This window comes from Marmota monax, unplaced genomic scaffold (genome assembly GCF_021218885.2).
Source record: "Marmota monax isolate L192 unplaced genomic scaffold, Marmota_monax_Labrador192_F-V1.1 WCK01_AAM20220418_F8-fsc00040, whole genome shotgun sequence".
NCBI classification, from domain to species: Eukaryota; Metazoa; Chordata; class Mammalia; order Rodentia; family Sciuridae; genus Marmota; species Marmota monax.
Genome location: NW_026692782.1, coordinates 1,267,980 through 1,293,925, shown reverse-complemented (window position 1 = coordinate 1,293,925; position 25,946 = coordinate 1,267,980). Strand labels below are relative to the sequence as shown.

General features: G+C 32.8%; 1 pseudogene; it reads right to left on the bottom strand.

Annotated features, from left to right (window-relative positions):
- On the bottom strand, positions 1-24,340 carry LOC124094772 (proteasome activator complex subunit 3-like; annotated as a pseudogene).
- Between the last annotated feature and the right edge of the window lie 1,606 nt (positions 24,341-25,946).

Below are 25,946 nucleotides of genomic sequence, written 5' to 3'. Positions count from 1 at the left end.
TCATGTCTCTGCATTGCTGTTCTGAGGCCTTTTGAACTTGATATTTTTCAAGATCAGTTCATGTTAGAGTGACATATTGTTTTCTTTGCTCCAGTATGATGATATGAAGGCTGATGTATTTTTTTTCATCAATCACTGTCACAGTGTGATGATAGTCTTTCACATGGGGATATCAATTTTAGAAACCAGTTTGGCTCGTGCAATATAATATCTAGAAATCTGGCTCAGGTAAGATGCATGCTCTCAATAGTTCTTAGTTCTGCAACTGTACCTTCCAAGTGGACACTCTGAAGTTGTTTTCATCTTTTATCCTGGTAATCAAGAACTCTATCCACATTTAGCCTTGACACATTGATTAACTAACAATCGTATCTCAGGTTTCACTTTCTCCATTATACCCACCAGCTAGTGGTAGCTTTTTAGCATTCTGCTGGGCATCATTAATACCTTTGTCCTTTGAAAGGCCACTTCATAACCACCCCAAATTCAATTCTCTTAAGTGGGACATCCAGTCCATTGTGCTGTTGGTGCAAAGAATGAGGTCAGGTACTAGGAAATTTGTGTCTCAGTGGATGGAAAGTAAGTCCTGGATGTTTAGGCTTGATTCCTATAAAAAGAAAAAAAAATGTCAAGTTCTAACAACTTTGAGAAATACTTCCCATCAAGTCTTCTGCCTCACTTGTGAAGAATCAACCTTGAACTCTACACCTTGATCCCCCTACAAAAATGAGGCCATAGTCAAGCCAGGCTGTTTCTGCTCTTCTGTAGAGACAAGAGGTGCTATAGACAACAGGGAGCAGGCAAGAGGGATCTGAGGAATCCCTGCTGCTCTCCAGACCTGATGCCCACCCCTGAGTCTCTCTCTCCCTCCATGGTGTCTGTCCATCTACCACTTCTCTGTGCTGCTCACTCTCTTGCCCTCCCGGTTTTCTGATCACCATATTTCTGAAGTTATCTCTGAATATTTGTTTGCATTCTAATGATCAGTTAAATATATTTCCACTTGTAATTTTTTGGCAAATATTATTTTAATTGGCAAATCATAATTGTATGCATTTATAGGGTGCAATATGATTTGATAGTGATGTATGCAATTTGTAATAATTAACTCATCTTGATTGGCATGTCTATTAGATCACTTATCCTGCTTCATGGTGATATTTCAAATTAATTCTTTGAGTGATTTTGAAACACGCAATACTTTATTATTGACTATAGTCGCCTTTCTATATGACAGATCTCAAGTTTTTAAACCAATGGAATTTGTTAACATATTTTCCTTCAGGATTTTTATTCATTTTTCCAATATTTTATCAATTGATTAATCTCTATCTTAATCCACGTGGAAATTTCAGTCATTCAAATTAAATATTTTATTAAATAGCATGATACTTGGATGATTTTTCACAACATGCCATCTTTTCTTTCTTTCCTTCATTGCTTTCTTTATTCCTTCATATATAATATATATATATATATATATATATATATATATATATATATATAAACAAATATATATATATATATATATATATATATATATATATATTATATGTTTAAAACAGTAGAAAAGCAATTCTAGACTTCCATTTAATAAATTTTATTAAATGCTCATTGCTAGAAATATAAAATGTTTGTTTAAGGTAAAAGTTTCTAAAAAAAAATCTAGCTGAATTATTAGAACTCTATAGGTATGTATATTAAATTAGATTCCTATTGTTTCCATATAAGGAAAACTATTTTCTGACTCTGTTGTAAAATACTTACTGCAGGCCCATTTTAGCTCATACATTTCAGTCACATAATTATGTTTCTCTTCTGCAAATGAGATATTTCAGGGAACTTATGCACTCCATTGATATATATATATATATATATATATATATATATATATATATATATATATATCTTGGACTTAACTTTAAATCCTGTGGAATTTTCTGATAAAAAATAACCACCTCTGCCCACATCTAGAAAAATATTTATAATGATGTAGGGAAAGACAGACTCAACAAACTTATTGGAAATTAGAGGTAAAAATCTAGTAACTAAATGGGAGTCACTGGGAACAAAAATACATAAATGAAAAAAAATATTTCAATGTATTTTTGAACATAGTTCCTCAGCAATAGAAAAACTTAAAACTATCTTATAGTTAATGTAGTTCTGAGCAATGTAATTTTATTTTAATGGAATTTATGTATGTGTTTGAGAGGTATGAGGATTGATATTTGAAAATCAATCTTACAGTCCTTCTTTGATGAGTATATGTAACCTCTATTGCAATGAGAAAACGTCCTCTCAATCTCACTACATCTTCACAAGAATAAGAAAAGTTGATTGTTTTGATATTTGCCCAGTGTGGTCTTATTCACCTTTTAAATCTTTGAGAATCATAACTTTAAATTGAAAGTTCCAATTGAAAAGTACCTTAAACTTTACTTAGAAATATAAATCATTCATTCTTAAATTGAGTTGAAAAGTTATCTGTATGGATATCATGCCTATTTTACAACACTTTCTGACAAATAGATCATAGACAAATTTTAGTGATGATTTTGTCATCTAAGCAAAATGGGTAGAAAATGAATATTTTCTTTCCTTATATCCCTGGGATTTTTTTGCCTTTTATCTGCCTCCTGATACCTTAGTTCCCCTATTCACCATTTTATATTCCACTTTATTAGTAGGAATTCTTCCCTGATATTTAATGTAAGACTTTAAATATTCAAATAATAAAAATTCAATTATCTAATTTTAAGAATAAATACCCAATCTATATAAAGAATATTCTATTTTTGAGTGGGGGGGCCTTGTGACTTCAAAATAACCTTCAGTTGATATTTGTGGTGTTTCATTATAAAGCTAAAACTAATATTTATGATTATATAGAGAAATAGAAATATAAAGAAATCAAAGAAAATTAAATAACTTATTACCTTCACCTAGAGGAAACTGTTAATAATTTGTCACGTATGTAGACTTCTTATGTTTTCCTACACATAGAAATACATTCTCAGATACATATTACTTTTGGTAAAGTTGTCATCAAAGTTGTTACTTGTAAATTTAAACACCGTATATTTAACATGATAATGTAAACTCATTTTAGGCTAATAAATACTTAGAAACCATATTTTTATTGAATTAGTATATTTTGTTAGTTGTATAAATTTATCTAGCCAAGCCCTTTTTTCTGGACTTATTATGTGTATAAAATATTGTCATTTTATACAATGATGTTGCCCAAATTCTTTATAGCTTATTCTTGATCTGCTCCTTTCGAATACATACTTCAGAAAAATTTCCAAATTTTAAAATACAATTGTAAATAAATACTTATATCTATTTTTTCATCTCTCTGTAAATCATTTTTGAATTATTTGAAGATAATTATTTATTTTTATTAAAAATTTATGAATTTTTCCTTTTAAAGAATTTGTTTTCATCTTTAAGTTTTGGTCATTCAGCACATAGTTATCTCAGAGAAGAGGTTATTCAAGGCATTGATGAATTTCAACAAAAGCCCTATGTCATGCCCCATTCAAGGTCCCAGCCTTGAGTGAGATTTATTGCTATCAGTATGTACTTTCCTACCCCAAGATACTTGTTGAACAGTTGGTTAGATAGCACTTACTGCTCCTTTTTTAGCAATAGGAACAGAAATAGTCACACATTGAAAAGAATTTCTTAGTTTGATATTTCCTTTTGTGGATTCATTCTTATGGTTGACATCAATGATAAAGAAGTAATTTCCAAAACACAGTACTTTCCTGTAATGTCTGTACCCAAGTGTGAAATGAAGAATTTTTATTTTATTTCAAGAAATATCTTTTCCCCCCTATCTACTAGCTTGCAGGTTGCACAGTAATATACAAAAGAGATGCCTCTCTCCACCACAATCAATTTGGTGAAGATAATGAGAAAGGCCTAGGAATACAGGTAAGTTAGAAGAAAGCAAATCTGAGGTGGGGAAGGAATGAGAATCCAATGCTTTTTATACAGCTGCGGGGAATGAGAGTAGCTTTCTGCACGGGGGCAGTGAGGAGACAAGACCTCAAAAAGAAGATAAGTGTGCTGCTTCTATTCTGAAAGAGTCTGGAAATAAAGTAGCTAAGTGAAAGAATACACAGAAACCATGGGATGAAAGGTGTCATGCTGAAAAACAAAATCAGCATCTCAGCAAATTCCTGTTAACACTGGTGGTCCAAAGATCAGTTCCTAGCTCAATCACCAAATACCTTTTCAATGATTCAATTCACAACTCTGAGAAAATTTATTAAAAGCAATGGGGGTCAGGCTGAAAATAAAAATTAAATTATAGGAAAAAATCATTCTTGTACACATGAGTTGGCAGAATAAATTTCATATACAGTACATAATATGTAGCCTTCTTTCAGGCTGACTACAATTCTGAACTATTGGAAAGTTTAAGAAATATTTCTCTGGATGCATTTAGCATCTCACAGAAATAGTTTTGGTGCAGTGCTATCTTGAGGCAAGAGATGGATTAAATGTTCTTTTGAAATTCTTTTCAGATTAATGATTCAATGGTATTTGCTTTTATGTTCACTATAAAAATTGGTATTTATACTTCAAAAGCAGTGCCCTTTATGATTTTTTAAATTCTGTGACAGTTTTTATTATTTGTGTAGGAGAAACTTAAATGTCCTTAAGCACTGCATAATAAGAATTATGTAGTATAGAAGAAGTGAATTTTCTTTTTCAGTTTTGGTCATTATTGTTTTGAACAGTAGGTATGGTTGGCTGTAGTGCACACAAAGATAAATTGTGAAATCATTAGCTGTAAACAACATGGCCTTTTCAATGCTGTCTTTTTGTTTATTTAACAACAAGTTACCTAGTCACCATCATATTTTGGGCTGTTTTTATCCCAACACAGAGGCTGTGTTGGTATATCAAACTCAAGATCAAAAAGATAGCATCACAGCTCATTCCTCTAGTTATTTGTTGTAAAATTAAAACAAATTATCAGCTGTGAAATTTCATTTCTTCATGTGTAAATGGACATAAGGATTTTTTTAAGTAAAATGAAAATATTCAAAGTAAACATAAATGTTGGAACCCTTTTTTATTCAGATTCCTCTTACCCAAAGCTGTTAAAACTAAATTGATAATATTCAGTGTTTGATTAAAATAAATTCTTAAACTAAATTTTTGTTATATTTGTCCTTCAAATATCTTTGTCAAAATATTCCAAAATGATAACATAATGTAAGATTTGGGGATGTAGCTCAGAGCTCAGAGGTAGAGTGCCTGCTTATCATGTATTAGGCCTTGGATTTGATTGCACAGCAGTGAAAAAAAAACAAATGTGTGTGTGTTTGTGTGTGTGTGTGTATAACACATATATTTTTAAATATATATGTTAAAATATATTGCACTTATATTTTATATATACATATATATTTATTATATATTATAAATACAGATATTATATATATATTATATACACAGATAATATATATTATGTGAAATGCTTTTAAATCACATTTAATTCTCAAAACATACTTTACAGGTTAGTATGATTATTTTCTTTTTATGCATTGGAAAACTGAAGAACACTAAATTTAAATAAGTGGAAGTGGCCAAAATAGGAATGAATCAAACACAAGTTTAAACCTATATCCTCAACTAAATTCTTTGCTATATTCCTGGTTCTACTTCTTAATCACTATGGTATTGTGATGAACCATTTATAACTTCCCTCCTTTGAAATTCTTGTCTGTATTATGAGAGATAAGGTGATGTATAGAGTACCTTCTTGTTCAAATATTTTGTTCTAAAAGACACTGACTCAGTATATGAATTATTTCTTAGATATTGCTTTTCTTCTCTCTCAAACACACACGTGTGCACGCATACACACACACAGTTTTGGATGTAAAAGATAAACTCTACTTCACTAACTCAGGTCTGTCTTCTCTCTTTCAAGGGTACCCATACTCTATATTATATGGAAGAAAAGGTGACTTAACTCTGTTGCTGAATTGCTCCTCTAATAGCTTCTCAGCCAGTTACTTCTTTCTCTACACTACTCTCTTTTCCACATTTGTCCTTTTATTTCTTCTCCTGCTGGCAGCCACATGAACTTGGCCATTAACATCCACCTTCTCTGCACAGTGCTTCTTGCCATAGCAACCCAGTGAAGGACGATACAGGAGAGAAGATGCCTCTCTTTAACATACCAGCTTTTCACTTTTCACAATATCAGGATCTGGTGTGCTCAAGAAAATTTCTGATGTTTAGAATATTGAAAGGGAACACTGTGAATTGACTTAAGTCAGTTTGTCTGATCTCAGGAAAATTGCTCACTGGTTTTATGAATAGAATTTCTTAGACTAATAATTAGGTGGATCTTCTAACTTTTATCCCTCATAATCTGATTATCAAATGGTATATTATGAAAGCAGGTTTCTGAATTGATTATGCCGCCATAAATAATATTTTTGTCAAACAAACTCCAGGTTGTCATATAGTCATATTTTCTCTATCAGATAGCCTCACTGAAATTTTAACTTCCTGTTCCTCTATCATGAGACAAATATCTTGCATGAAAAGTGAACTTAAAAAATGGTAATGATATTTTGGTCCGTATATAGCAGCTAAATTCATACGATATTAGAATATACACGCTCCCAAGGGTCCTCTCCAATCCTGAACTACCATTATAGTGGTGTATGCTATAAAATTCCCTAAACTCAGACACTTATCTCCATTCCAGTATGAAAATACTAGTTTATTTATAAGAAGTCCAAATATCTGTGGAATTTGTTGATTCTTCCATGAAAATGAATTTTCTAACATTTTTAAAAAATTTATTGCTCCTTTGTGCATATTAGGTAATGTAACTTTAGTAATTTTTGTTGGAAGGGAGAAAACTATCCAGGGTCCTTAAAATGACAACTGGAAAATACAGTCCTGATTAGGGCACAGCATATTTTGTTCTTTTCCCTTAACCTTCACATAATTTGCTTATTACATAATAAAGAACATAAATACATGAACATAAACTATCAAAAAACAATTCATGTAATATATAATTATTATAGTGGGGTTTTAGTGGTGATTACACATACTATGCAAAATCAAGTCTGAAGAGTCACAGATGCTGAGACACCAAAGTGTTTATGACCTTAAAATAATAAGTTAAACATTGAAAATTGAGAACTATACTTATAAATAGTATTTAATATATTTCCTCATATACTCTGTGTAATTTAAAAATCTACAATTATTAGAGATTAAAATTGCAGTTTAAAAAATACAATTTAGACTTACAAAAAAATTCTATTTTTATTTTTTAATAAAAAATACATATTTTCATCCTAGTAAACATTCTAAGCCCATCAACCAAAGCACCTTTGAAACATGTCCATAGTAAAGTAAATGATGTTTGCCTAGCCTGTTGCAATAAGGGAAAATACCTTGTAGAGGGTGTCTTGGAAATGGCTTAATTAGAATGGGGTAAAGTTTTTTAAGTATTTGGCTTTTGAAGAATGATTCTAAAGAAGGAAAAGTGAGGAACAACTCTGTACTAGGTACAGACAAGTAGCAAGTACACTGCGTGAATAACTCAGTCAATTTGTTCAGGAGAAAAGAGAAATAAATTGGGGCTGAGACATCACTGGTAATAAAAGAAATAGTAAATTAATAGGAGGATTATTACTAATTTTACAACCATAATGTGACCACTGAAGAAGTATTGTTTATATTGCCTTCTTGATATCCCATTGTAAATATTATTTTATATTCTATTAGGAATCATCAAAGTCTGATGACTTTTACTTTTTTCTTTTAACCAACAGGGATGACTTTTAGTTTTGAATATTTATGTTCCTATCTGAATGACTCAAGATTTCTACCCATTTATTCTTTATAAAATTGTTTATTTGAGGCCTTGTACAGTCGAGTGTGGTAGCATAAGCCTATAATTCCAGTGACCTGTGAAGCTGAGGCAAGAGGATCACAAGTTAAAGAATAACCTCTGTAATTTAGTGAGAACAAGTCTCACAATAAAATTAAAACAGATGGGGGTATAACTCAGTGAAAGAGAGCCCCTCCATTCAATCCCAACAGAAATGATTCCTAAAAGAAAAAAAAAAAGTGGGGACAAAAGTGGGGGAATAAGCCTATATTATACATTAGAATGTGAATTAAAAAATAAATCCTACTTTCTTAGGATGCATACTTCTTTGGGCAAAAGAATGATATTGATGGTAATGATTATAGTTTGTTGGCAAAGAAAACATTCAATGAAAATCTGATTGCTATGAACTTACCTAGGCCAATATGGTGATTCAATATGTAAAAGGTGTTTCTTGTAAATATTGTTAGCTGATAAAGATAGATATTTTGGGGGCTAAATATCCAGGTGAAAATACACTATAAAGGTAAAACTAAGGTCAAATTTCTCTAAGAATTCAAACATTAAGAACAGGAAAAACAGGCATATTCCTGTTTGAAACCTGAGAATTTCCATTTGTTGACCAAGGCATTATAATTAACACTTTGCATCAGGACAACTTATAGGCAGATGAGAGACTATGGAGACAGAAGGATTAGTCAGTGCTGTAACTGGGAGAAGTAGCAGATCCTTCCTGCAAAGGTGGGATGCAGGAAAGACATGACTGTGTACTTGAGTAGTGCTCTAGTAACCTTGGTTTGGTGAGATTGTATGTCTTTTCTATATTCAGTTTGAGATACCATTGCAATTCCTACCAGTTCAAGCCCAGGACATTCATTCCACAATTAAAAACAAAAAACAAACAAACAAAAACAACCAACTTTTGCATGCTTTCTGCTAAGAAACAAACTAAATTTTAAACAACAGTTTGCACTGATTCCATTGATGCCTATTCCATGGATTCCTATTCCATGGATTCCTGATTGGAGTAAAACACTCTTGAGAGCATGGATTCCTAATTCAGTTATCTCACTTCTACTTAACTATCCTTCAGTTGTATATTAAAGCAAATATATGCATGCATATAATATATTATGTCCTGGAATATTTTAATGCAAATCTCTAGTAGTTCCCCAAACTGGATATTTAATGGCAAGTCTTTGGACTTTGGTTGCTCTTGTAATACCTACACTGATGTCAAACTTGGTTTGGAATAAAATACTAGTCATTCAAGGAAAAATGGATAGATTATACTTCCACAACAAGTAGAGTAGCAAAAATAAATAAATAAATAAGAAAACAAAATGTTATAGTTTAGCTTTCTCTTCATTTACCTCTGATATGTTTTCTAAGATTTTTAAATATATTATGGACCTCAGTTTATAAATCTATTTGTATGGTTAATTTTAGGTGTCACCTTGAGTGGATTAATGAATGCCTAGAAAATTGGTAAAGCATTATTTTTGAACATATCTGTGAGGTCATTTCAAGAAGAGATTTTTATATGTGTCTGTACACTGAGTGGGAAAGATTCATCCTTGATTTTAGGGAAGTGTCATCCATGAGCTTGGGTCCCAGAGAGACCAAAATGCAGAAGAAAGGCACTTTCTATCCTTCTATCATTTCAAGTTTCTGTCAACAAAGTTTGAGAGGACAAATCATATCACAGAAAATATATTAACATATATGGGAAAACGATACAATGAGCCCAAAGAACTCACAATCCTTTTTGAGTAGAACACCTAGTATGGCAAGTTCTCATACAAAGACACAGTGTGGTGGAATTATGAAATGCAATACCTCTACTGGCAAATTGTTTTCTTGTTGTGATTGCTTTATTCTAACACTTTTTTTGGTTAAAAGAATGTTTTATAGTGATGTATATTCATTAAAATTTAATTAAATAAAGGAGACCTACCAGTTTCTTAAAAATTTTTCTTTTTTGAGTTGAGAAATTCTAATCCATTACAATTAAAATGAGATCTCCAAATGTATAATATGTTTGAAACCATTCTTATCTGATGTCAATTCAGACATTGTTAATACATCACATCTCTCTCTCTCTCTCTCTCTCTCTCTCTCTCTCTCTCTCATCTTAAATGTAGCATCAAAATCATCAACACAGTAGCAGGAAGTTGATACTAATTAATCATAGATAGAAATTAAGACGGAAAACATTTGTGAGCATTGATAGAGCTAATATGACCTATAAGTTTGTAATATTATAAAAATATATGTACAGTGCTTTTTAAAAAATATATTAACCTGTATCTTCTTGCATAACCTAGAGTGAGATTTTACTGTTCCATTAGAGAGCTTTAGAAAACATACCCTGTGGTTCTTTTGTAAAAGCAAATCAAATGTGTTCCTAAATGAGAAACAAGTTCTGAGCAATCTAAAACTTATCCCACAAAACCTTTTGAATAAAAACCTTTAAAGACTGTTTTCCACAAGCTTCTTTTGCTTTTTATGAGTTTCTACTAGCCCTTTATGCTTGACACAGTTTCACTGTGTTCCTTGAGTTATTCTTTGACATGTTGTAGATTTGTCCCACTCAGTCTCTAGTTTGGGTTGCCTTTTAGAACAGCTGTGCTTCATCATCCTTTCATTTGTCCGGAGAATACCGAAGTGGCGACCTGCTGTCATGCTGCTGCCAAAGAAAATTAGGTGCTGTGCTTCCTGTGCACTGCCCTAATTACAGGTAAGAAGGGCACTTTCCAAGCAGCACTTGCCCTGACATGTAGGAATCATAGATTTCAAAAGAAAACAGTTGTCTCAAGGAAAGGTATTCATGACTCACTGCATACGCTGGATATCACTGCAGAATTAAAAACAAATTCTCTTTAAATGCCTTCATTTTTGTATTTTTGTATTTCTGAGATTAAAATATCAATTTTAGGCAAGATAGTTATATAACATTTTAGATTAATCCATCCAAATTGGACCTATATTTTCACAGTTAGATCTTTACATATGTCAGGTCACCTTCTTACAAAATGGAATAACATGGTTAATTCTACTTAAGGAAAAAATTAAAAATGGATATTCACTTGTATGTCACATATTGAAATGTTTATAGGCATAAATACTTGATAAATATATATATATATATATATATATATATATATATATATATATATATATATACATATACACACATATATGTAGATATATATGTGTATATATATATATATATATATATATATATATATATATATATATTTTTTTTTTCAGTATGTATGCATATATGTATTTAAAATATTATACAGATGCTCTTGTCTTCTGGGATCCTGAAGTAATTTGTTTTTGCTTTTGTAAAAGTGACTAATCAATTAAAAGGTGACTTTCCCTTCTGACTGACTATTGATTTTGTTTCTTGTTTTTGCTTTTTCCTTGCATGACAAGAAGAAAATAGTTAATTGTATAGTATTTCCCAGGATCTATGCCAGGGAAATCTGCATGCATGCTTGCTTTCGTTTTATTCTCCAGGTAAAACTGGGAGTTTGTGGTTATTTCTATTTTACATATTAAAAAAAAAAGAAAGAAAACAAGAATTGAAAGTTCAGGTCACTGTTGCACAAGACAGTGAAATAGCCAAGCCAGAAACTGGAGACATGGTAGGTAAAACTGGCTTTCAGATTGTTGGTGACCTCTCCCTCTACAACACCTGAAGAAATGGTAGCCCAGGCCTGTTTTCTGATTCACCTTCAACCTGACACTAGCTAGTAGGAAAAGAAAATGGGTCCCCCTTTGCCTACTCTATGCTGAATCCTATTTCTATCTTTTTGATTATGTTGTTTCCATTTCCTATCCTCCACCCCAACCTCTTCATGTAATGTTTACCCTATATTCCCAAACCTCTCATCTGAGTCAAAAAACCATATGATACTTCCAAAGGACTTGAATCCCAAGTTTTTCCAGAACATATGCTGTTACTCTCTGAACTACTCATCCAACAATTTATAAAATACCACCTGTCCTTAAAACTTTGTCACTTACTGTAGGACTACACATTTTTCTTAGCTATACAGAATAGATTTCTGACTTCTTATTCAGTACTTTTTATATGTGGATTATTTTGGCCTCTTATCTAGACTGATGATTTTTGTCAGTAAAGACTATATCCCCAACTTCTTTTTGATTCCCACTGAGTTTAGTCCAACATTAGCATCATAAAATGTGTCCAAAAGTACTTGATTGATTGAACTGAATATAGTACTCAGTCATTAGAGCTCATCTGGTGCTCTAGACACTAGATTGCCCTACTTGTTATGCCACTAGGATTGACATTAAACTTTGCAGGCATGTACATGAGTGGTTCAAAATAATTCCCAGTATAACTCGAGTCTGATGACATTTGGTACTACTGCACTTTCTAGAAATTGATGGAAAATGTCAATTCTTCCCTGTGGCAGTTTTGCCAATTTCAACTAAAGTGAAAAGTAGATGTTGCTGGGCAAACAAAATAATTTCTTCCAGAAAAACAAATCTATTAATGAGCAAGGTAGTTTGCTTCCAAAAATATGTACCTTGAAAATAATACAATACTGAAATTAGACTGAGCATGTGAACTTTCAAACATTTTTTTATTAATTAATTACAGTTACTTTGACCAATTTATAATTTTGATTCCATTTCTGCGTATGAGGTAAAAATGGTTTGTTTATTTTAGAAAAAAAATAACAATTTAATTAATTTATCACATGAATCCCTATAGTATGAAATTCTAGGCACAAGATATTGAAATTGGATGATGTACTAGTCACTGAGCTTAAAGTACTCATAGTCTTATAGAGAGAAATAAATACACGCAATCAATTATGATTGTTGGTGAAAATAAGAGCATTTACTAATCACTGATGCCATGAATCTAGAAGTTTCAAAAATGTGACACAGACAAAGGTAGGGTAATAGTTAATGTGAACTGTCAACTTGATTGGATTAAGAAATGCTTAAGATAAAGAACCTTCTGGGTGTGTCAATGGGGTGTGTTTAGGAATGATTGACATGTGAGGCAGTGAATTTAAGTGGAGACCCTCCTACTTATAGGCATCCAAAAGAATGGAGGCTTGGATAGAATAAAAAGTTGGAAGAACAAAGAAGCAGCTGAAGATACAAGCTAGATTCTTCTTGAATGGGTTCTTGATTGTTGCTGGGATCACCTTAAGACCTCAGACTTTCATTCCTTCCCTCTCCAAAGCAAACTCTGATTCTCCAGGGAGTTTCCTATTAAAATTTTAATAGGAAAATTTTGGACTGGAATAGAATCATTGATTCCACTTGTTCTGAGGTGTTAGCATCTTGGACTGTGAAGCTACTTGTTCCTCCAGCTTTCCAGCCTACAGACAGCCATTGTGAACTATCCAGCTTCTGATGGTATAAACCAATCTAATAAATCCCTTTTTAATAATAATAATCATATTTCCTATTGAGTCTGTTCCTCTAGAGAATCCAGACAAGTATAGGTGGGTAAAGAATCTTGAGTTGAGGTTTGAAGGATGATCAGATGCAGAAGAAGACAATTTCATCTAGTTTTAAAACCACAGTCTAACCAACATTATATAATATGGAAATATATATTATGTAAAGTAGAGGTAGGAAGGGAGTACAATTTATATAAGACATTGTTCTGAGGTGCATAGTTTGGATAGCTTCCATAACGGTTGAATAGATTTTTACAGAAAAGTAAGACATCCCCTTTCTACTTAACCCCCTTGAAGAATAACAGAGCAGAAGTGATAGATGAAGATTGGGGCAGTAAAACCAGGACGAATATTGAGAAGCTATTTCTATCAATGAGTTATAACTGGGTACAGATAATGAATGTCAGATGAGGTTCATCAAGATCGAAAGACCTCAAAGAATTCAACATTGCCCTCTCAGTTAAAAAACTTCAATATTTTTGCTATATCCAAGACAGTAGAGATTAAGTTAGTAACAAAATATCATCTTAAAACATTCCAGTAAGAAATAGTTTTAGGGGAAGTTAAATGATGAGCAAATGTGAAGTCTTTTTGATTATTTTTTTTTATTTACTCAAAGCACAGAGGCTACAAAAAAATATGCAGCACTTAACACAACATAAAATAAGACTTTCCCACATCTCCACTCAAATCCATTTTCCAGTGGAAAGATCCAGTCAAGGATAGGGACAACTTAGAAGGCCTCTCTATGCAGAGAGAATGAGAGAAAGATAATGAATTTAAAAGTTCAGGGCAATCTACTTTATAGGCAATTCCTCTGTCTTTTTTTTTTTTTTTTTTAGGAAAAAAAAAAAAAAAAACTTCATTTGACTTGCGTGATGGTTCTGGTGACCTAAGAGTGACTCAATTCCTCACTCTCTTTTTCTCACTTACAGTTCTTAAGAATAACTGTAGAACATGTTTGAACTGCAATATTCCTAGATAAATAAGGACTCTGTTGCAGCACCTGCCTAGAGCAGGATGTACTTCAACATGTTAGACCAGCACACCAAGTGACACTGGGGAGAAAACCCAGGGCAGCCTGCTTTGGGGTGTTGCTCAACTTCAGTACAGGTGGGGCCTGTATACATGCACGAGGCTCTGTCCACCCCAGAAGCTATGCCACGGCCTGGGGGATGGTGCAAAGTCAATCCATAAAACCGTATTTCCAAAGTCCCTTTCACAAAGCAAGGTAAGAGATAAGTTTCCATAAACTAGGCCTTGGTATCATTGGGCAGCAGGCATTTTCCTTTCTACTACATTATCTTTTAGAATTGGGAAAATCATATACCTTTTCACTTATTTCCATGGTTGGCCATTAAGCTCAAATGAGATAATTTATAGGACACTTTTATGCAATCACTAAAGGTATCATTTACTATAGGAAAACCCATTCTGTTGTTCTACTTTGTTTATTTCGCTTTATTATAGGAAATATTTTTATGTTTGAGTCATTATGTCAATTGATTTCAAGACTGAGATTCATATGTATTTGATAGCACAGCATCTCAGCCTGGGCTGGGCTTTTTTATTCCCAAAAAATTATATTCAGAACATATTGAGAAAGGACATTTGTAGGTCACAAAACAAAATACAATATTGTTGCAGACTATTTTTAATACAGAAAATAAAGCAGTGATGGATACCAGGAAAGGAGAAAATGAAAAGATTTTCGGGTTTTGCTGGAAATACTAGCTATCAACTGGCTTTACAATATTATTTTCTTTACTTTTTATAACTACATCAGCAACATATACAATAAAATATATGGGTAATTTTAAAGTAACATAAATTCTGATTTTAAGAACAGGGATGCTTGTCTGTTTGATATACATGAACACATATCTAAATGCCTGACAGAGAATCAAGCCCATCTGTTTAGATGGCAGTGTGCCTGTATCCACTTGTTTCTGTTTCAGTTCAAAGAAACATATATTTGAGGTTGTACTTTAAAACACTGATTCTTGGTTTTTATATAATAATAAAATATATTGCATTTTTCTATGTAATGCCACAACAAAGAAGTAACAATGCAAATGGAAACAAAACATTATTAAAACAAGTCTTGGTTTTGTTTTTCACTTGGTTTTGTTTTTCAATTACTACCCCCATAATCAGTTAGTTTTGCTTTAATTTTTTTATGTCACCATACAGTAAAGTTGATTATTTTATTACACACAATTCATTGATTTTTTTTGCCTAGGTATATTTATATAATGTACCATAATCAGAATGAAAAACAGGTCATCACCCCAAACTACCACCAAAGTGGTGCCTTTTACATTTATAATTTCTGAATCACTGACCATGATTGATACATTCTTTTTCACTACAGTTTTCAGATGTTGCTTGTAGAAATTAAAAATATGCTGCAGTTTGGTAATTCCTCAGAAATTTAAACATTAAGTATAATAGAATTACAACAATTCTGCTCCTACAAGTTTAACACAGAGAAAATAAAAAATTATGTTTACACATGTTTATAGCAACAATACACATACTTTTTCAAAACTCTAAAAAAAAATCTATGTATCACTGGAGGATAAATGAACAAGCTGTGGTATATCCATGCCATGCAATACTGCTCAGCAATAAAAAGGAATGATATGCAATTTAATGTGGCCACATATTTCTTTATCTTGATCTAACACAACAGTTCTCATAATCTCTAGAGTAAGGAAAAAAGAGGAGACAACTTACAAGATTTTTCTGGGGGTTCTCAAGATAAAGCTTTTTTCATCATAATGTTAAGACATTATTCGCCATTTTCATTGTGTTGATATTTGTACTTAGGAGGTAAAACAATGCCTTGGCAGAACAATGTGTTGGTTTTGGTTACAATAAGTGTACTGTTAGACATGGTACTCATGACTATTAAACACTTGCATGAAAGACAAAAATAATTCCAGTTTTCCCTAAAAATGTTCTTGATGTTTGCAGCCATGAGACTGTGTGTCTCAGAACTCTGACTGTAGGCCCCAGTTGTTAAACTATGAAATTCTTTATGGAGTCTTAGCCAGTGACAAAGGATGAAGGCAGGAGCAGGATTTAAATGAGCTCATTCCTGGGAGGGTGGGTCTTCTCTGAACAAGGTGGAACATTCCCTGGTGACCTTGGCAAACGTTCTATATAATTGAGTATAATATTATTTATTTTAATAAAATGGTAACTCTTATGTCTACATAGGTTTACTATTCTTTATGAGGAGAATTAAAGCATATATAAAACTCTTCAGCTACCATAGTTATACAATGGTTGCTTCAATGAAAAAATGTTCTAATACTATCCATGGTAAAATTAATCCATGAGTTTTAGAATTACATAACAAAATATGGCAATGTATACATTTGAAAAACTCGGCGAAAAAAAGCTTAATTATTAGTATATAATGTTAACTATTATGCCTGGATAAAAAACCAAGTGCAAAACAAACTAATGAACTTAGTTGTGTATACACGCTAATAAAATTTATTTGTGAATCTTAACATTTTAAATTCATGTAATATTTAGGTGTCTTAGATATTACTTTTCTTTACATCATATTAGATTTTGTAAGTAACCTAGAGGAAATTAACATATATGGAAGAATATGTATAGATTCTATGTATAAACTATATACCATTTTATATAAAGGACATGTGTACCCATGGACTTTGTTATACAGGAGGATTCTATAATCCATCGCTCAGGGTCACCCAGGAATAATGGCATTGTATACCACTATTAAGTAGAAGGAAAACTTAATCCAAACTGCTGTGGTCTTTATTTACTGTCACTTTCTGTTCCAGGACCCCTCCAGGATGCCACAGTGTATTTAATTTGTGGTGTGTGTTTAGGCTCTTTTAGACTGTGACAGTTTCTCAAAAATTCTCAATAGTTTTGAAGAATTCTACCAGGCACTTTATAGATTGTTCTGTAATTTGGGTGTGTATGTGATGTTTTTTCTCTGGGTTAGACATCAATTATGGTGAAGAGAACTTTGTGGGAGGACAGGAAATGGATAAACCTCAAAGGTCAAGCACCATTTTCATTAAGTCATTTCAAGGATACAGACCTGATTGGGATGTTTATAGATTTCTTCACTGTAAAGTTACCCTTTCTTCTTCCTTTCCAAACATAGTATCATAAAAGAAATATTATTTACACCCTTAATCTTAGGGTTAATATCTACATAAATTATTTGAAATCCCTCTACATAAGAATTTTGTCCTTTGTTGGAATTTATTTACTTACTCAATTATTGATATGAGTGTGGACTCATGAATTTTTGTTTCATAATTTAGATTAGGAAATGACCCTCCCTCATTGATTTTATTCTTCAAATTATTCCAATTTTGGCCATTGGGACCTTTTTGAAATAGGTTTCTGGGGTAGGAGTTTAGTTCACTAGCAACATTGCTAAGTACATGATAATCCAGGGTTCAATCTCTATCATCATCACCATCATCATCATCATCACAACAACAACAACAAAAACTGAACTGGTTCCTAGATCACTGTAGCATACACATGTCATTGTGTCGGTGTGTGTACATACCTATGTGTACTTACTGACACTGTAAGAAGGTCCAGGCCATCATGGGTAGCCCCCAGGCATCCCCAGAAACAATGATTTCCTCAAGGATTCCCATTTCCTTTTACAAAAGAGTAGCATTGGAAATCAAAATTTTGATGCTGGATAGCCAACAAAATTCATTTTCCTAGAGCTTATTGTTTGTTGGCATGAGGTTAGTTTAGACATAGCGAATCACATTTAAGAAACTACTAGGTGACAACAGTGAAATGACTGGATCTAGAAACTCTAAAATTCTTCATCCAACCGAACTCCCTACCAAAACAAGCAATGAAAAACAAATTGCCAGAAGCTAGAAGAAGCAACTTTTAGAGAAAGACAAACAACAACAGCAGCAATGAAACAAAGCAACGGTACCAAAAAAATTTCCAAAGAAGAGAAGTCCAAGACAAGATGGTTTCACTGTTAAATATCACCAAGCATTTACACAGTTAACACAAATCTCTTCAAACCACTCCAAATATAAAAGAGGAGGGAAGACAAAGTCACGTTACTTCTATTGTTTTAGTCCACTGTTGCATTGCTCTGACCGAAATATCTGACAAGAAAAACTTAAAGGATGAAAAGTTTTATTTGTGACTCAAAAGTTTCAGAGGCCTAGTCCATACAAGGTCAACTCCATTGCTCTGGGCTCCAACTGAAGGAGCACATCATGGGGGAAAGGCCCAACGAAGGAAATCTGCTCAGCTCATGTCAGTAAGAGCAGAGGAGGTGTGGAGCGAGGGGCCACAAGAAGAACAAACTTTCCAGGGTACACCCCCAGTGACCTTCTCCATCCTCACCCCACCTGCATACAGTCATCTCCCAGTTTATTCAAACTAGAACAGACTAATTAGGTCTCAGCTCTCACAATCCAATCATTTCACCTCTGAATATCCCTGCATTAACAGGAGCTTTGGGGACACACCTCATATTCAAACCATAACAATTACTAAACCCAGATTAAGACATCAAAAGGAAAGAAAATTACAGGTAAAATTTTGTTCGTAAATAATGATTATGGTGTTTAGTACCCTAGGAAGTAAATTTTTCAAAATAATAAAGAACATTTTTAAACAAAAAACTCACAGATAACATTCTCCCTGGTAAAAGATTGAATATTTTCCCCTTAAGATAGAGTACAAAATAAAGATCCTGCTTCCACTACTACTGTTTAACATTTTTATTGAGTACATTTTCAGAGCAATGAGGAGAAAGGGAAGGAATAAAATGTGTCCAAATTAGAAAGGAAGAATTAAATTATTTGTTTCAAGAAGCCATGAACCTATATAGATAAAATCATAAAGAACCCATTAAAAAAAGAAGAAGAAAAAAACTACTAGAGTTACTAAATTCCACAAGGCTCAAGACACAAGATCTATACATAAAAATCAGTTACTTTTCTTTAAAGTAGCAATAAATGACCCAAAAGAAAATTAAGAAAGCTATTCAATTTACAGGTACATCCAAAAAAATAATATGCCTAGGAATGCATTTAATCAAGGGGGTATAAAACCTGAACACTAAAAAAGTATACAACATTGCCTAAAGGAGACCTAAGTAAATAAGAAGACGTTTAGTGTTCATGGATAGGAAGACTCAGAAGGTTGATACTAGCAAAGCAACCTAACGATTAATATAAATCCCTATTAAAATTCCAATGGCCTTTTTCTTTTGACAAAGAGTAAACCCATCCTCAAATTTGTAGGTAATTGGAAGTGTCCCAGATACCCAAATAATCTTGAAAAATGATAAATTTGAAAGACTCATATTTCCTGATTTTGAAACTTACTTCAAAGATATGGTGATCAAAAGATTTTGGTATTAGCATAAGGATAAACATATGGTACAATGGAATGGAACTGAGTATCTAAAAGTAAACATACACATCTACGGCCAGTTATTTTTGACAAGGGCTTCAAGACTATTCACTGAGGAAAAATTTAGTGTTTTCAACAAATGGTGCTCGGCCAACTAGTGAATCGCATATAAAAGAATAATTTTGACCCTAATTTCATGCCACATAAAATACTTACCCAAAATCATTCAACAACTTAAATATAAAAGCTGAAACCATAAAACTCTTAAAAGAAACACAAGGACAAGTATCCAGACCCCAGGTTTGGCAATGGATTCTTAGATATAACAGTAGAGCACTAGAAGAAAAAGAAAAAAATGGGTAAGTAGGACTTCATCAAAATTAAATACTTCTCTGCAGAAAAGGACATTATGAAAAGTAAATATACAAAAATAAAAAAATGAATGGGAGAAAATATTGGCAAATCATATATCTGGCAGAAAGATAGTATCCAGGATACATAAATAACTTAAAATTTAGCAATGAAAGGACAAATAGCCCTATTTTTTTAAAAAAAATGGCAAAAACTTGACTAGATGATACATAGATAACCAAAAACAGAAGAGAAGAAGCTCAAAATATTAGTCTTATTATGGAAATGTCAATCTAAATCATAATGAAGTACCATAGATTACTGATAGGAATGATGAGAAATCCAGTTTCTCCAATGCCTACACTAAGTATTGCCATTTTTTAAGCCATTCTAGTAAGTGCATGGCAACCTCCTGTTGTGGCTTCAATATACATTTATCTGAAACTAACAAAATTGAGCACATTCTCCAATACATATGAAGGCACATAAGTAACCAGTTAATTTCAATGTACAGTAGGTAGTAAAACTGATGTTTGATTTATGACAATGTACCATGATTTTTTTTAAGTGACATGAAACACTCAATGCATATTTGGTGTGTCAAGAAAGGTGAGCCTTTAAATATTAAAGAATATTAACTTCGGACTGCTAGCATAGATATGTTGTTGTCAATAATCCCTATGTCTAAATTAAAGATACTAATATGAGTCTCCTGCAAATGGAAAATGCAAGTTGTATGTGTGCTTCCTGATCTGCAACCTTTTTTTCAGATAACTCCCTTTACCAACTCAACTAGGTGACTTGTCTTCTCCATGTACTTTCTGCAAGCATTTGGTAATCTGCCAATTTCCTTTTATTAACATAAGCACTTTTGAGATAAGCATATCCCTTTGATAAAAAAATGTACATTATTCATTCATGTACAAATAAATATTCACTAATGTGAACCCCTGGGTATTCCCATCTTGATAATCATCATCACACACTTCTATCAGAATGAGTTGATCTGATTTGGGGAATGATTATTATCAAATGATGCTTTGAACATTTTTACTTCCATATCATTTTCTCAACTTCATTTACACAATATTTTGTAGTGTAGTTTAGAGAAATATCTCAATTTATTTTCCTAGCCATCAGTGTTCTGTGTTCTGAACCATGGTGACAAGTAACACAGACTTCTCATCTTTGCCTCTGACCATGAGGTAATTAGATTTATCATTTAATTCCCTGAATAAATAACGAAGTTATTAACCAAATCAGGCACTGGAGGAAAAGAAGATTAAAAAAACTACTCTGAAGTTTGGTGTAAAGATTATTAGTTATAAATTTTGTGTTATATTTGAAGAGAGTTATTCTGTATAAAGCTAAATTTATGGATCTCTATTCAGGTCAGAGTTTGAGAGTATATATATGAACTTGTGTGAATTATAACCATCACTGAGATCATGGGGTGGATTGATAGTACAGAGATAATCTATAGAGTAGAAAAAGAAGAAAACAAGATTCAGGGAAATAAAATACAGTATTGGTAAAGGAAGCAGAGCCAGAAAGAGGCAAAAGCAGAAGTTGTAATAGAAAATCTGAATCCGAACAAGGTCAATAATAAAGGTCAAGTAAGCAAAGATCAAGTGAACGGGTCTTCAAGGTTATGGAGAATTACAAATACCATGAAGAGGAAAACGTAACAAGAATTTTAAAGGTGCCATGAGCATTGGCAACTAGGCTGTTGCCATTAGCAGGAAGAATTTCAATAGGGGGGCTGCATCCAGCTGCTGGAATGGAAGAAGCGTGAGTGCATCACCCCAAGACACTGCTGTCAAAGATACATACTTTACAAACATTCATAATTATGTAAGGGACTACACCAAGATATAATTACTTGATTTAACAAGGCAGATATGAAAGCATGGTGAAAGGAGAGCCCAGATATTTGTTCATATTTGGTGCCATTTCAAAAGCTTCTCTCCTTCTCCATGAAGGTAGACAGCCTGAAAATTTAATTTCCCCAACTCCCCTGCTAGGAGAGCTCTTGTCAGTATCCATTAATGAATGGCAAAATGCAGAGTGGAAAGATGTGGAAGACAGACCAATATCTCTGTGTGGAGACTTTGGGAAGTCATGTGGAGATCCTCAGATGTTAGACATTGTGATTGATCTGCCATTTTTGGATGGTGTCTTAACTATTCACGTTGATACTGTTGGTAGCGGATGCTATCATTTCTGACTTCCAACAGTTCTGCATACTCTGGAAAAGTCTCAAAAGGGTGAGGCTGACCTCCAAGTCCATCCCTGCTACTCCTGCAATTCCAGGGTCTCTGATCTGCATTCCAGCTCGCTAGCCCTTCAGCTTTAATTTTCCTATTTTAAGCCTCTTCCTCTGCAAAACACTTGGAGGAACTTTTAGTCATTTACTAATTATTTCTATACTTTTCTTTCCCAAGAAGTTTTTTTCTGTAGCAATAAATTGATTGTAGTTGAAATTCAATAACTATTACTAAATGTTACCTAGGATAAAAATAACCATTAGTGAATTAAAATCTGCTGCACTTCCACTTCTCAGAGGCAAGTAAGTCATTGTCTGTTACCCCCAAATCTTAAAAGACCATTTCTGGCAGTGAGTACTATTCCATCAGTCTTTCATGATTTGGGGGGATGATTTACTAGAGAACCTTTTTTAATTTTTTTCTTCCAGTATGAATTTCTTTTTAATAATCATATATTATCATGGTCATGACTCCATAAATCTTCAGATATTTGCTTCACTGCCATTGAAACCTATTAGAATATCAATATCAAATGTGATAGAATTTTATTTCCTTCAGTAAATAGATTAAAGGGATGCCCAAGTCTATTATATTCTCCAAGGAAAGGAGTGTATTTTGTTGTTCCATGTATGCTTAATGACGACAACAATAACAACAATGATGGTGAATTCTAAAACAGATACTTATTGAATATTCTCATATGAATGAGGAGTTGATTTTTGAACATTTGACATTACAGAAGTAATAAGAATGTTTTGTTCTCTTTAAATTTACAAATCTATGTGTTAGATCATGTGATATAAATTAATGAATTGTATACTGTTCCCTCTTGATGTTCTATTTCTGATACTGATCAATCCACTTTGATTTCTGAATATATTAAGTTTCTGTCCCTCATAAAAATGGGAATGTGATGCACTCAACCAGGAGCTACATAGACTTGGCTGTGTATTTATTGTAAAGCCCCAAACTATCACTCAGTCATACAAGAGAGCTGCACAATAATGTATTTAATTTAAATGGCCACTAGGGATGATCACTTGAAGTTACACTTAATTTGATAGCTTCATATCTTTAATTACATAGTTATGGACCATAAAATTAATTACTGTGCAATCCTTATTTTATGATACACACAAATGTGTTCATGGTGACCTTTCTCCAAACTATAGTTAAACCACTCTAAGTTACCTCATTAACAAAAATGCTTAGTGATGAAGCCTCAACATGATATAAAATGTTCCACCACATCATAAATTGTCTCTGTAATGATTGCCTATTTGTTTATTTCAACATTTTATGAAAGTGCACAATCCCAGATAAATAGAGTCAGGAGCCTACTGTTTTCTCATTAGTGAACATTGAGTTTGACTGTGATTATGAGATATTAGAGGTTTACCTTTCTACAGCTCATTGATGACTCAGTTCTACCACTATTTAAGTGCTTATAATGATCCAAATATCATAAAGGAAGCTAAAAACACAGTGATTCTCTTTTATGAGTTCACAGATTTGGTATGATACTTATTGAAGGCCCAATTCATTTGTTCTTAACTTTAAAAATTATTAGTAATGGTGGTAGACTGGACGTACATTTTTTAAATATTTTGTGTCAAATAAAACCAGCATTAGACACTAACTAAAGCAGTAAAAACAGACTTTATTAAGGAATAATAATAATAATGAAAAAAAATACCTCAAAATAGAAATGAACTCAATTCCCCCATTGAAATAGCTTCGAGGTAAAAGCTATTTTTACTTCCTTAAGTTCAGTCAATCTCTGGTTTTCTTTAGCAGTTTATGGTGTTGTCACTGACAGGATCAACTTCAAGGGTCTCGTGCTGAACCCCAGGACCCAAGTTGGCACCTTCAAAGTGTTTTTCTTTGCTCTGAACAATTGATGAGAGATCCATTGGTGGTTCTGACTCCTGAGCCCATGCTCTGGAAGATAGAGAGTCCATTGAAGCATAACAAGGAAGGATTGTGATTCTTAAGATTCTGACTAAATCCTGGAAACTCAGTTGGCGTCCCAGACAGACAGACTAGTTTAAGGTGCAGGGTTTCTGTGTTTAAGAGACTGGTAATAAGGATCAGAGGCTGAGTTAGGGTCCTGGGTTTTCTTGTTCATAGCTTAAAGTTACCACTTGTAAAACAAGTGGGAACTTCTTAGTCAACTCAAACCACCATCTCTGGATGTCTCCGCTAAGACCTTCTCTTCTTCTCATCTCCACTTTTCTTTCTTTTTTTTTTCTATATTCAGTGTTCCCTTCATTTTCCTATAATCCTTCAGTATGTCTCTCCTTAAACCTGTACCTCCTCCAATCCTCTGTCCACCCTGCCAGACTTTTCCCTTCTTACATCAGCTCCTCATCTCCTTGTGGTCACTTGATCTGCGGGCCCTTGCCCCACCAGAGCTCCTAAGAGAGCTCAAGGACGCCCAAAAGTAACCACCTGAGGCCGAAAAAGAAAAAAAAATTAAAAATTATTTGCAATTTGTCTGATGTTTTGTCCACTTAGGTGTTAGGTGAACTTTGCAGAAGTCAAGAAAGTTGCCTGATGTGCCCTTACCCTCTCAGTTAAATGTGGTTCACTGCCTCTGTGAGAGTACACATTAGGGCAAAGAAAATCCTAAAAGTCTCCTCTATAAATATTGGTGGTAAGAATTAGACCTCATATTGGGTAGGTAAACTGAATTTGTTCTGTCTTCAAGAAACATAATTCAGATAAGAAATACAGAGTGCAGAAAGGATGAGTCAACTATTTCATATAAACTAGTGAGCGATACTAGTTTGTTTATGTGATTCATGGCTAAAATTTTTGAATAGGAGCTACGTGGAATCTATATGTATCTGACTCTATGTATGTGTGATTTATATGTATATTTGCAATTCATATATGTGGATTTTTCTGCCTCTGGACTGTATTGAAAAATTAATTTATAAATTGCCTTCATTAGGTCTATTGAAGTTAGTTTAGAAATTAGTGTTTATGTAAGTTAAATATTTGTAAAACCTCCAGAAAGTAATCCAAATCATTTTAGATTTCATAGAATTTGGGTAAATCTTCGATGATAAGATTAATAATGTTCATTTCATAGAAACAACTCTGCATTTTGTTATCAATATTACGTTTAATATGAGCATACATTTTTATTCTACTTAGTTTTATTAGCCAAAAGCGATAATATTATAACTGCTACATGTTAATTTTATAAAATTGTAAGTTCAACCTAAGAATAAATATGCAAGTAAAGATTCATCAAAATGGATTACTTTGTGTATTAAGCATAGTATCAAAACTAAAAATGTACTTAACATATTCAGTTTTTGTTCTTTTGAGATCTTGTGATATTTGTCTAATATGCATTTGTTATAAAAAATCAACAGTTAAATATTTTGAGATGATGATTACCTTTGTTTAATGTTATAATATGCCTGACAATAATTTCCTGATAATGTCTGAGATGAACTACAGAAACCTTAATTATTAAGGACAAGTTTTAGTTTCTCTAATTTTGTCTTTCTATTTTTATATGTCATAAAATTCTTAAAGATATTAAGTTTCATT